The following is a 12428-nucleotide window of genomic DNA, read 5'->3' on the forward strand; positions in this document are numbered from 1 at the left end:
TTGTTCATAATGTATCTAGCATTTTTCCTGTTACGTGCCGGAACATGTGTCAACATGTCATGCATAACATTATCTTCAACAGGCATATGATCTTCAGCCGGTAAGATCGCAGGTACAGGCATTACAGGGGCATGGCTCTCTCTAAGCGCGTCATCTTTTAAAGGTAAAGGTAGGGAAAGCGTTAAATGGTTGGTATCTCTCTCACCTTGTTTTACCAAGGTCAAATACCTTTGCAAGAGGTTTGTGTATTTTTTAACCTTATCATAGGGGTTCAATCCTTTTCGCTTCAAAACATCCTTCATGGCCGTATCCAAATCATTTTCCGCTGTTTGTCTGATATTTTCAGGACCCTGCATTTGTTTTTTAAGTCTATCCAACTCTTGTTGAGGCACCAAGTACATTTTATTTGCCATCACCCACGCCTGGCAGCAATAAGGCTGGTGATGAAGGGTACTGCTATAGTTAGCAACGGCAGAAGAAAACCCCCAGACTGTTGTAGGCTATGTCTTTTCTTTCGAAGACTGGCTCTTTTATTGGCAAAGAGTTTGATCGCGCTTTTTTGTCTCTTTAATTTTTTTAATTGGGTCAGGGTGAGTGGAATGCGCCCTTTGAGAAGATTCAAAGCAATATAGGGATAATATGAGATCTGAAGAACAGTGATCCAAGATGGCCTTCCGTTCTTTAGCTGTAGCCCCAACTAGGCTTCTCAAGAGGGGCAGGTTTCTTTTTAAACGCAGAGACATAGCAGTTACTTTTTAGGAATGTACACAGCCGGCCACTCCCACGGGAACAGGCCTGTTCGGAGCCTCAGGTGTTCTGGAGTATTTGCTTTGAAATTCATGATTAAATAAGAAAATTGCGCTTTGGTAGCGTCCTCATAGCTATCCATAAAGTAGGATTTCCTTCCCGGGTACATCTGCTGAGCTAGAGTGTTAATTTGTAGTTTGTCTCTAGGGTTTTTGAACAAAACCATGTAATTGGCGTTCAAACTAATGGTACGGCTGTTTTTACCTTGGTGAAACACATTCTGCACCAAGTAAAGCACAGACAGGTTTCTATGATGAGTATATTGGGTAAATGCTCGTGCAATTTCAGGATGTTCGCTACCTGCAAATAGCATATCGTCCAAAACCAACAGATTGTTTTTATGTGGAGGTAAAAGTTCATCATCAGACAGGGATTCAGGTATTCCTTCAACAAACTTGATTTTTATTTTCTTCGGCAATTCATCATACATAGGTTGATAACATGAATAACACCACACAATATTGTCAGGCTTCTGAGATAACACATGTTCTGAGATAACACATGTTCAAATACTTTTTACAAAACAAGTTTTACCACTGTTGGAGGGGCCTGCGATTAAGGCCGAAAATGGTAGTTGCAACCGGGGGTCAAAACCTTCTACAGCAGCCATTATATCTTAAGCTTTAAGACACACTGGGGCTTGTAGCATAAGTCAGTAGCCAAAGGGCAGTGTGGTCCCATTAGGTAAAAGCATTCTCTTGTCATAGACTACCCTGAATCTTTTAGTAAGTGGGGCATTCCTGAGATGGAAGCCCTTTTTATCCCTAACAATTATTTTGTAGGAGCTCAAAATCTCCAAGTCACTATTCCGATCGTTTATGAACCCCTCGACCAAGCGTGTGATTGATTCCAAGTTTACACGCGGGGCATTTTCGTAGTTTTGAGTCACGCCTTTGACTTTCAACACCACGTGATTGTCTTTAGTCCTAAAAGCATAGCTTTTGGGCCCACAGGAGGACCATTCTGTGATATGGTCGCCATCTTTGAGTTCACTCGTTAAACCACCCAGATAGTTGCTAAGTGGGGGGCTCCAGTTTGCTTACATAGACCACAGAGTCTGTGTCGTGGTAAAGAACCCTCCTCTGAAGCTGCTCCATGAGGGTGTACAATTCAAGTCGGCCATAGGCCGTGGTAAATGCTGCAAGAAACACATTTACATTACCCGGGGGTAGAACCCACTTCGTGTTACGTCTCCATTGCACCAGGGCAATGTCTTGACTCAAGAATGAAAAATGTGAAATTTCGTATTGGTCCGAAAAAACAAATTCCAAAAATTCTTCGGGGTCTTTAATGATCGACGTTGTTAGCATATTGCATCTCTGCGAAAGCTTTCCCCAAAGAGAGTTTAAGTACAATTTCGACACATTTCGTTTGGTGTTGTTGACCTCTATTCTGTCAGGGTCAAGAAGAATGCCTTCTCTGTCGTGATAGTCTCGAATGTACTTGTCTTTGCTCTCTTGATCTGTGACCGATGAAGGATAGCCTGAAGCCATCTGCTTGCATCTCAAGAAGGTCTTGATGTACTCTTTAAAAAGAGTGTCTGATTTCCTGGAAAAGTTCCACACTTCAAAGATTTTGGCCACACGATACCCCTTCTCTAGAGCCTTTGTGAATTCAGGTGTAACCCAGACAGCTGTAAGGGCTCTTTCCTGATCTGAGTGATCACAAGGCTTTTCCTGGTTGTTGTTTTCACTGCAGGTGCGACATAGGGGAAAGAAAAGTTTTCCTTGAGGTCCCTTGTAAGGCAACACTGGTATAAACAAACCCCTAGGTGGGTAGACCGTTGCTTTGATCAGACCAAACTAGTTTTGGGGTAAGTCAAAGTCACGGTGAATAATTTCAGGATGCCCCATAGGATAGCATGAGGAACTCATTACATGAGGATAAAGAGATGTAAAATCTACATAACCTATTGTCTCGTCTGGTTGCGCTACATACCGCAAGGTCAAAGCATTGGTACGGCCTCCATACAGGGCCTGTCGTGGCTCCAAGGGTTCTGGTGTGTAAAAGCTGGAAAGGAAAGCTCGAACATGAGGATCAGACATTTTGAGTGCGGTCCACTCATGCTCCCACATAACATTCACTTTCAAACCATAAGTAGCCTGTAAAGATTCACATTTGTCTTGAAACTCTAGGTACATTTCACCAAAAGTATTTTGGGTTAGGACACACATGGCCTGTGGCTCAAAGCAAGATTTACAACTGTGGAAGAAACAACCGTTGTACTCAAACACGGTCTTAACACCGTCAATCTGTGTGTATCCATCTACATGATAAGGCCCAAACGCCTTCTCACCCCTATTCAAAGCATGTTGAATAAAAATGTCTTAATCCTGGGCCAAGTACTCCAACCACTGAATGGAGCCACTAGAGTATGACTTAAATTGGCGTCGGTAGTTGTCAGGCGAGGGGATAGCTATAGATGCTAGAGGTAGAAAGTGTGTACGATAGGTTTTCGTGTACGATAGGTTTTCATGCATGCCGATGCAATAGTTGTACAACTCCAGGGGTCAAAGCCTGCATCTTTGATGACCTCTGCTCTGAATCTGAGGCACCCCTCGCAAAGGATAACCACGTCGTTGTCACAGTATGACTCCATCTCTTTGTGGAAATCAAAAGTGCTGTGACCTACTGTCTCGTACCATGTCATGAATCTCTCTCACTCTTTGGGAGACATTTGATCTTATCAGGTCTCGGATAAGATCCTATATAGTGTAAATTCTCCTCAGATGTAAAAAAATGGGGAAACCAACCTTTCACAGAGTTCTCAAAACCCAAGGCCTCTGGCATTTGAGACAATCTCATGGGTAAGAAGCTTAAACTGTCAATGTATCTCTGGTTGAAAGCAGGGTCTACAAAACACAAGATTTTACTACCTTGAGCTATGACACTGGGTGCAACGCCTTGCTGTATCAGAGGGTTCAAAAGAAGGTATGAATCATATGCTCTAGAATTGTGCGCTATAAACGTAAAGTTTCTGTACTGGGGTTTTCTGAAGTGTTTTAGAAAGAGGAGTGCACAATTGGGTCCCTCGGCTGACCACTTATCCCCCTTGAAAGTCATGGTAGATACAAAAATAGGCAAATGAACCCCTGATTGTTGATTAGTCTCAAAATCATAAAAAACGTATTTCTCTGAATGTTCATCTTCAGCCAAGGGTTGAATATAACACTCGTGGGGCACTTCTTGAACCACTTCAGAGTCTCTGCTTTTCAAAGGCCCTTTACAGATTGGGCAATGAATGATTCCACACACATGAGGTTTAGGGCTGTCTATTTTAAGGTTGTAATTGCATTGACATTTTGGACATTTCCTGTTAATATCACAACTGCTTACAGATTTACAGGCCTTGGTGTGCCATGTTTCAATTTTGTGTTTTTCGTAACAGTAGGCCGAACGGCATGTCCTGTGACAATCGGCACAGGGTGTCAGGTTTAAGGGCTGCATCGGACATTTTTCATCCAGACATACGGAACAGTTATAACGGCACGAGTGGCCACCCTTTCGGGTGTAGCCGGTATGACAGGCTGGACACAGATATGGTGCGCCTAAAAACGCTCCGATGTTGGTAACTGCATAGTAATGGTCGTTTTGCACATAAAAGTACAGGATCTGAGGATGAGTTTGGGGGTTGTTTTGGAATTTCAAGAGAGAAGCATTAGCTCTACTGTGGTACAAAACCACAATCTTGATGTTCAGAAAGTTTTCAAATTTGACTATGTCAGAGAATGCCACTGCCACTGCATCCTGCATGCCCAGACCTACAGCATTTTGAAGCTCTCTAGCCTTTTGCAACGCCTCTAGATCCGTACATCCAGGGTTTAGTAAATGTGCTAGGCCTATTGCAAAGCATAGCTTATTACCGTGATTGTGAACATTTATGAGGCATGCCCTTTTATTGTTTATGATTTCTGATTGCATTAGGCTATCTAGCTTCCTTCTCTGCCCCCCACCACCCAGGGGTTGCCGTATTATTTGCACAACAAGCTCCAGCGACCTATCGGCTATGATGGATACATTTGATTGAACAAGTCGTTCCAGCAGGGCTATAAATTGTTCAAGATCTGCTTCACCATTGGGTGAAATAAGAGATACAGTGTTTTGCATGCTATCTCCACAAATTTCCAACTGTAAGACATCACAAGGTTCGCCATAATCTCTTGCCCTCTCTAACAGTTCGTTCAGAGTATCCAAAATCATCACTTAAAAAACAGCATAATCGAGATTTTGATTCACCCATGTGAAATTGAAAAACTGTCTAATCTCTGTATTGCTGAATTTATTTCTGTACACAACCCTGACACTTCTATCAAGACCATCTCCCTCCTGATTTATTAGACAATTTTCCAATTCCTCAAAAACATCATATTGCGTTACAGACTCTTCTGAAAGGGGCATTAATAGCGGGCTGCTTGGGGGCACAGGTGTAGAAGATCTCAGGCTCTCGTTCATCTGGTTTATTAAAAAAACTAGGGCGGGCGGGATTTGAGATAATTGGTTTTCATATGTTGTTCCTGACTCGTTCATATGTTTAATTATTTCAATTAGGTCGGCGGGAATTTGGGAAAATAGATTTTCGTCTATCGGAATTATGTCTGATACCCCACCCTCGTTTATCCGTTCAATTAAAGCTTGTAGATCGGGGGGTATTTTCGCCAAAAGGCTTTCAACTGTCTCAATTATAGGCACGTCCATTTCGGTAACTGGTTTTAGCGCCGGTATTTGCGTTTTTAAACGGTTTTAACAACCGGGGCATTGTTCTATGCCAGAAGGATAGATCCTGACTGTATTGCCGCTCGAGTAAATCAACCATTCGTTGGTGTAGCAAGACATTTCTGGATTTTAGAGCCTTTGAAAAGGCCTTGATAAACCCCGCTTGGTCTATTTCAGGTTTGGGTGTTTCTACATAAGAATTGGAGGAATCAAGAAGATTGGCTGCGTTACAGAATAGCCAGTCGTCTACCTGTGAAATGTCATTTAAAACGTTGAAATGATCCGGTTTCATTGTTTTATTGTGAATGTCAGGCGCTCCAAAATCCTCCGCGGGTTCTCGGTGTGTATGGTCTTCTGTGCCGTTATACGCCGGGGAGGAGTCTGTAAAAACATTATTTGTCATTGTTTTAGCATTTTCAATCATAAAAATGTATAAATTATAATAAACTCTGTATTACTAATAACACGTTTCTTGAAAAAGTAACTTTTTGGGCCTGGGGGATTCTGCGCAATGCACTTGCACCTATGTTGTGCCCTGTTTGGGACGGAAATATGTCGCTTGGTTCCTGGGTGGAGTTAGGGTAAACCCGTTCGAACAGAAAGGCAGAATAGCATCGATGTCCTCGTTCAGAGTACATGAAGCACCCGTGATCCTTCTTTTGGGTCTGTCCGCTGTAAACACAAAAAATAGCTTTTAATATAGGGTTCACACTTTTTGTTTTTAATGTATACATTTTCTTAGGGATTTTTTATTATTGAACTTACGTCTACAATAGTGTGATGGAGACTGGCTGCTTTCGGCGCTGCACGCAGTTTGATTCTGAGAATCCCTCTCTGACAAATTAGGTTCCAAATCATCTAGCCCACGGAGCATCTGCGTAAAGGATTGCGAGCCTACAGACGTTAGATATTATTAACATATATACGAAATATACACATTTTTAAAATATGAGAATACGGGCATTTGACATATTACCTTAAAATCATTGTCCATCAGTTTTAGAATAGTGATATCACATTTTTAATATCCATACAATTCCCTGAAAATACCTCTCCAAATCTAATATATTATTTTCACTAACTCACCTTCAGAAAGCTCCATTAGGACCGATTCCGAGATTACCCTCTCCAAAGAATTACCATGAAAACCTTTAGCATACCTGTTGGCAGTAGAATCTGCAGTCAGGAAAACCTTTTTCTAGGCCCTTTACCCCGCTATGTGGTTATAGGTTTGGTTGATCACGCCTCTAATACGGGCAGCTTACATAAAAACCCATTTAATTTTCAACACTTCAATGCAGAGTATGTAGCTCTCTGTCAGGACGGACGTCAGGTCCCTGCTAAGGCTTTCCAACCGCAATTTAATAACAACATATCTGTGCGAGAATTTTACAATCTATTCCGGGCTACCGAGAAGCATCTAAAAGATCTCGCTTTACCTATTGACAGAAATGATTTTGCAGAGGGTTACACATTGTATGCTTTCAATTTATCCCCTGATGATGACACCTCAGGAAATCTGTCTGTGGTGTCCCAAGGCAACCTCAGGCTGGAAATGCGTTTCCGTACACCTTTAGCCTGTACAGTTAGCATGATTGTTTATGCGTGCTCTGATTCAATCTTGGAAGTGAATGCACGAAAACAGGTCTTAGTGGATTATTATTAAGGACTGTTGAGCAAAGACATGAATACCCAAGAGTTGGAAGGGCTCATGACCCGCTTGATTGGAAAACAATTTTATGGAGTGTGGGCTTGTGATGAATTACCTATTGAGAAATGGCCTGAGCGGCCGGCCATGTTTATTGTCAATACCCATCCTAAACACATGCCAGGTGAACACTGGCTAGCTGTGACACTAGAAGATGAAGGAAGAAGAAAAATCTCAACTTTTTTTGATTCCTACGGCTTTCCCCCTGGTTTTTCACATTTTCCCAAATCTATTAAAGATTTTTGGACCAAAAACAGATCAAAGATCTACTACAGCATCAAACAAGTGCAAGATAACCTTTCCACTACATGTGGTCAACACTGTGTATTCTACCTGTGCCAAAGAGCCCGTGGAGTTTCTTTTGAAGATGTTATGTCTCTTTATAATGATGATTTAAGAAGTAATGATAGTGTCGTAGATTGTTTTGTTAGAAAATATCAAAAATGTTCAAATATGTGTCCTTTAAGACTGTGTAATCAAGGCGTATGCTCACGTCAAATGTTTCAAGAATGCCACAAATGTTAAATTGCTTAATTTTTCTAATAAACTTTATTGAATTTAATCATAGTCGTTCAAAAGTCATTCAAAAGTCATTCAAAATTCATTCAAAAGTCATTCAAAAGTCTAACCACCCCGAGAGATCGGGATTAGGAAAAGGTCCAGAGGCGTTCATGGGGCTAAATGAGTCATCATCATCCCCTTCATAGGGGGGAGGGTTTGTTGGGACATCTTTAGGGGTGCTGTAGCTCGGTGAAGGGTTTTGTTTTAAAGCTTGAATCTGTTGACGAAGCTTATGGTTAGGTACCCCCGAGAGGGGAATGTTGAGGATTGCCAGGGCCTTAAGAAACTGAGGCCACCCTGGTGGTCTTCTGTCATCAGCAACCTTGTGGGCTGTCGTGGTACTTTTAAGCAAGTCAAACATATGTGAACCCTTGACAACAGCGCCCTGAAGGATAAACTCTCCTTTGTCATTCCAAGTAGCGGTCCCCTTTGAGTCTTTTAGCTTGTTCATAATGTATCTAGCATTTTTCCTGTTACGTGCCGGAACATGTGTCAACATGTCATGCATAACATTATCTTCAACAGGCATATGATCTTCAGCCGGTAAGATCGCAGGTACAGGCATTACAGGGGCTCTCTCTAAGCGCGTCATCTTTTAAATGTTCAGGTAGGGAAAGCGTTAAATGGTTGGTATCTCTCTCACCTTGTTTTACCAAGGTCAAATACCTTTGCAAGAGGTTTGTGTATTTAACCTTATCATAGGGGTTCAATCCTTTTCGGTTCAAAACATCCTTCATGGCCGTATCCAAATCATTTTCCGCTGTTTGTTTGATATTTTCAGGACCCTGCATTTGTTTTTTAAGTCTATCCAACTCTTGTTGAGGCACCAAGTACATTTTATTTGCCATCACACTCTGTGTTCAACCCCCACGCCTGGCAGCAATAAGGCTGGTGATGAAGGGTACTGCTATAGATAGCAACGGCAGAAGAAAACCCCCAGACTGTTGTAGGCTATGTCTTTTCTTTCGAAGGCTGGCTCTTTTATTGGCAAAGAGTTTGATCGCGGTTTTTTGTCTCTTTAATTTTTTTAATTGGGTCAGGGTGAGTGGAATGCGCCCTTTGAGAAGATTCAAAGCAATCTCACATAGGGATAATATGAGATCTGAAGAACAGTGATCCAAGATGGCCTTCCGTTCTTTAGCTGTAGCCCCAACTAGGCTTCTCAAGAGGGGGGGTTTCTTTTTAAACGCAGAGACATAGCAGTTACTTTTTAGAAATGTACACAGCCGGCCACTCCCACGTGAACAGGCCTGTTCGGAGCCTCAGGTGTTATGGAGTATTTGCTTTTAAATCCACGATTAAATAAGAAAATGGCGCTTTGGTAGCGTCCTCATAGCTATCCATAAAGTAGGATTTCCTTCCCGGGTACATCTGCTGAGCTTGAGTGTTAATTTGTAGTTTGTCTCTAGGGTTTTTGAACAAAACCATGTAATTGGCGTTCAAACTAATGGTATGGCTGTTTTTACCTTGGTGAAACACATTCTGCACCAAGTAAAGCACAGACAGGTTTCTATGATGGGTAAATGCTCGTGCAATTTTAGGATGTTCGCTACCTGCAAATAGCATATCGTCCAAAACCAGCAGATTGTTTTTATGTGGAGGTAAAAGTTCATCATCAGACAGGGATTCTTCAACAAACTTGATTTTATTTTCTTCAGCAATTCATCATACATAGGTTGATAACATGAATAACACCACACAATATTGTCAGGCTTCTGAGATAACACATGTTCAGAATTCTCTAAAATACTTTTTACAAAACAAGTTTTACCACTGTTGGAGGGGCCTGCGATTAAGGCCGAAAATGGTAGTTGCAACCGGGGGTCAAAACCTTCTACAGCAGCCATTATATCTTAAGCTTTAAGACACACTGGGGCTTGTAGCATAAGTCAGTAGCCAAAGGGCAGTGTGGTCCCATTAGGTAAAAGCATTCTCTTGTCATAGACTACCCTGAATCTTTTAGTAAGTGGGGCATTCCTGAGATGGAAGCCCTTTTTATCCCTAACAATTTTTTTGTAGGAGCTCAAAATCTCCAAGTCACTATTCCGATCGTTTATGAACCCCTCGACCAAGCGTGTGATTGATTCCAAGTTTACACGCGGGGCATTTTCGTAGTTTTGAGTCACGCCTTTGGCTTTCAACACCACGTGATTGTCATTAGTCCTAAAAGCATAGCTTTTGGGCCCACAGGAGGACCATTCTGTTATTTGTCATTGTTTTAGCATTTTCAATCATAAAAATGTATAAATTATAATAAACTCTGTATTACTAATAACACGTTTCTTGAAGAAGTAACTTTTTGGGCCTGGGGGATTCTGCGCAATGCACTTGCACCTATGTTGTGCCCTGTTTGGGGCGGAAATATGTCGCTTGGTTCCTGGGTGGAGTTAGGGTAAACCCGTTCGAACAGAAAGGCAGAATAGCATCGATGTCCTCGTTCAGAGTACATGAAGCACCCGTGATCCTTCTTTTGGGTCTGTCCGCTGTAAACACAAAAAATAGCTTTTAATATAGGGTTCACACTTTTTGTTTTTAATGTATACATTTTCTTAGGGATTTTTTATTATTGAACTTACGTCTACAATAGTGTGATGGAGACTGGCTGCTTTCGGCGCTGCACGCAGTTTGATTCTGAGAATCCCTCTCTGACAAATTAGGTTCCAAATCATCTAGCCCACGGAGCATCTGCGTAAAGGATTGCGAGCCTACAGACGTTAGATAATATTAACATATATACGAAATATACACATTTTTAAAATATGAGAATACGGGCATTTGACATATTACCTTAAAATCATTGTCCATCAGTTTTAGAATAGTGATATCACATTTTTAATATCTATACAATTCCCTGAAAATACCTCTCCAAATCTAATATATTATTTTCACTAACTCACCTTCAGAAAGCTCCATTAGGACCGATTCCGAGATTATCTGTTGGCCTGATAACGCTTCGGTCTGTTGGCAGGGAGTCTTTTGAGGTGCGCTATAGGATGTCTTACCGTCTGGCTAGTTTCACTATTCTGCAATGAGTTTACAGAGCGGGGGTGCCATTTTTTCGGGTGTCATCCTGTATGCAAAAAAAGGGCCATATAAAGTACTCGAATGTCTAGAGACCCAAAACCACAGGCGGGTGTCTCGACATATTCGGTCTGCCGATATTGCACTTATGCTTCATAGCACAGCGTTGGGGTGTCCGTTGTAAATTTATATCCCGGGGTGGGGGACTGTTAGTATATGCGCTGATTAGAAAATAACATATGTTTTAAACTGTAGGAGTTCGTCTAGACCTGATCTCTTATGCCTGGGCTTTTTCACTTTTTTAGCCCCTACATGTTTGAAGGTGAGATAAATACGTATTTGAAAGGGCTTGGGGGGGTAATAAAATGGAAAGTGCCTAGACCAATTGAAGAGACGCCGGCAATCCTAAACAAACTTACACACACCTTTTCTGGTTTCAAAAGCCCCCCCATGCAGAGACACACCCACACACACACACAATTACCCACCCTCACACGCACACCCCCCCCTGCGCACGTGCCAGTCCTAAGCAAACGTACACACACACTTTTTCTGGTTTCAAAAGCCCCCCATGCAGAGACACACCCCCCCTTTTTTGTTTTGAAACACACACACACAATTACCCTCCCTCACACGCACACACCCCCTGCGCACGCACACGTCTTTCCGGAATTCCTTTTTTCTCAAGCCCTGCCTGGGGATGGCTTGTTAAAGGTGAGATACAGCTTTAAAACCATTTTATTTAATTCATAATATTTAGTACAGACCTTTTTAAAAACAGCTTGTGCAATATTGTAACACGCATTAATGTTTTTTATGTATAAACAACGTTTGAAGAAATGACAGATTCCCGTTCGTTAAGGGGTAGCTTTAAAACCATTTATTTAATTCATAATATTTAGTACAGACATTTGAATAATTAATACAATACATTTTTACTGTTCCTTTCTTACGGATAACGGGCCCGGCTATAGGGTTGTCACTGAACCCCAAACGCAGTCTGTGTCCAACTCCCCAGCGTCAAGACTCGGTAAGTTTTCACCCCAGGGATAGATCCTACGTCTGGCCTGTAGACTCTCGCCCGTGTGTCTTAAGGATAGAAGCGGCCATCGACGTAATTGTTCACGATTTTTTAAAAGATTGTCCAGCTTATTCATCAGGGTTATGAATATAGGGTAATCCCTCCATTTAAAGCTAAACACAGGCATAAAATAATTCACATCCTTGCAGGCTTTCGATAATACATGTGAATTTACAGACTTAGTAGCATTTGTACTGTCAAATTGTTCACATGCTAAAATTGTCACTTTGGAGTCGGGGCTATAAGCCATTGAAGAGATCCTGATGGCTTGTAAATCATAGCGACCCTCCACCCTCTCTTCCATAGCATAGCCTGGCACGGCTGTACCACTCAGGGCCTGTTCAATTTGACAGAGCACTAGCCGTATCTTAAGCCATTCTCTCATACGCAGTGCAGGAGAAAAACTCCCGGGTTTTGCATGATAAAGGGGTCTGGGGCCGCTGTCTGTGAAAATCTTCACCGTTGAATCCTCAGGTTTGAACATATAAGTCATATGGCCATCACTAGTATCCAAAAACTCTTTAAAACATTCTGGGG

The 12428-nt window shown here is 41.9% G+C and overlaps 1 long non-coding RNA gene across 1 annotated transcript; it reads right to left on the bottom strand.

The window, feature by feature from the left end:
* Positions 1-10132: 10132 nt before the first annotated feature.
* On the bottom strand, positions 10133-11009 carry LOC115170783 (uncharacterized). The gene is made up of 3 exons (XR_003871093.1): positions 10687-11009; positions 10366-10494; positions 10133-10272 (listed from the first exon to the last, which is right to left on the bottom strand). It is a non-coding gene; the product is annotated as an uncharacterized LOC115170783 (long non-coding RNA).
* Between the last annotated feature and the right edge of the window lie 1419 nt (positions 11010-12428).

The sequence above is a fragment of the Salmo trutta genome, chromosome 32 (assembly GCF_901001165.1).
Source record: "Salmo trutta chromosome 32, fSalTru1.1, whole genome shotgun sequence".
NCBI classification, from domain to species: Eukaryota; Metazoa; Chordata; class Actinopteri; order Salmoniformes; family Salmonidae; genus Salmo; species Salmo trutta.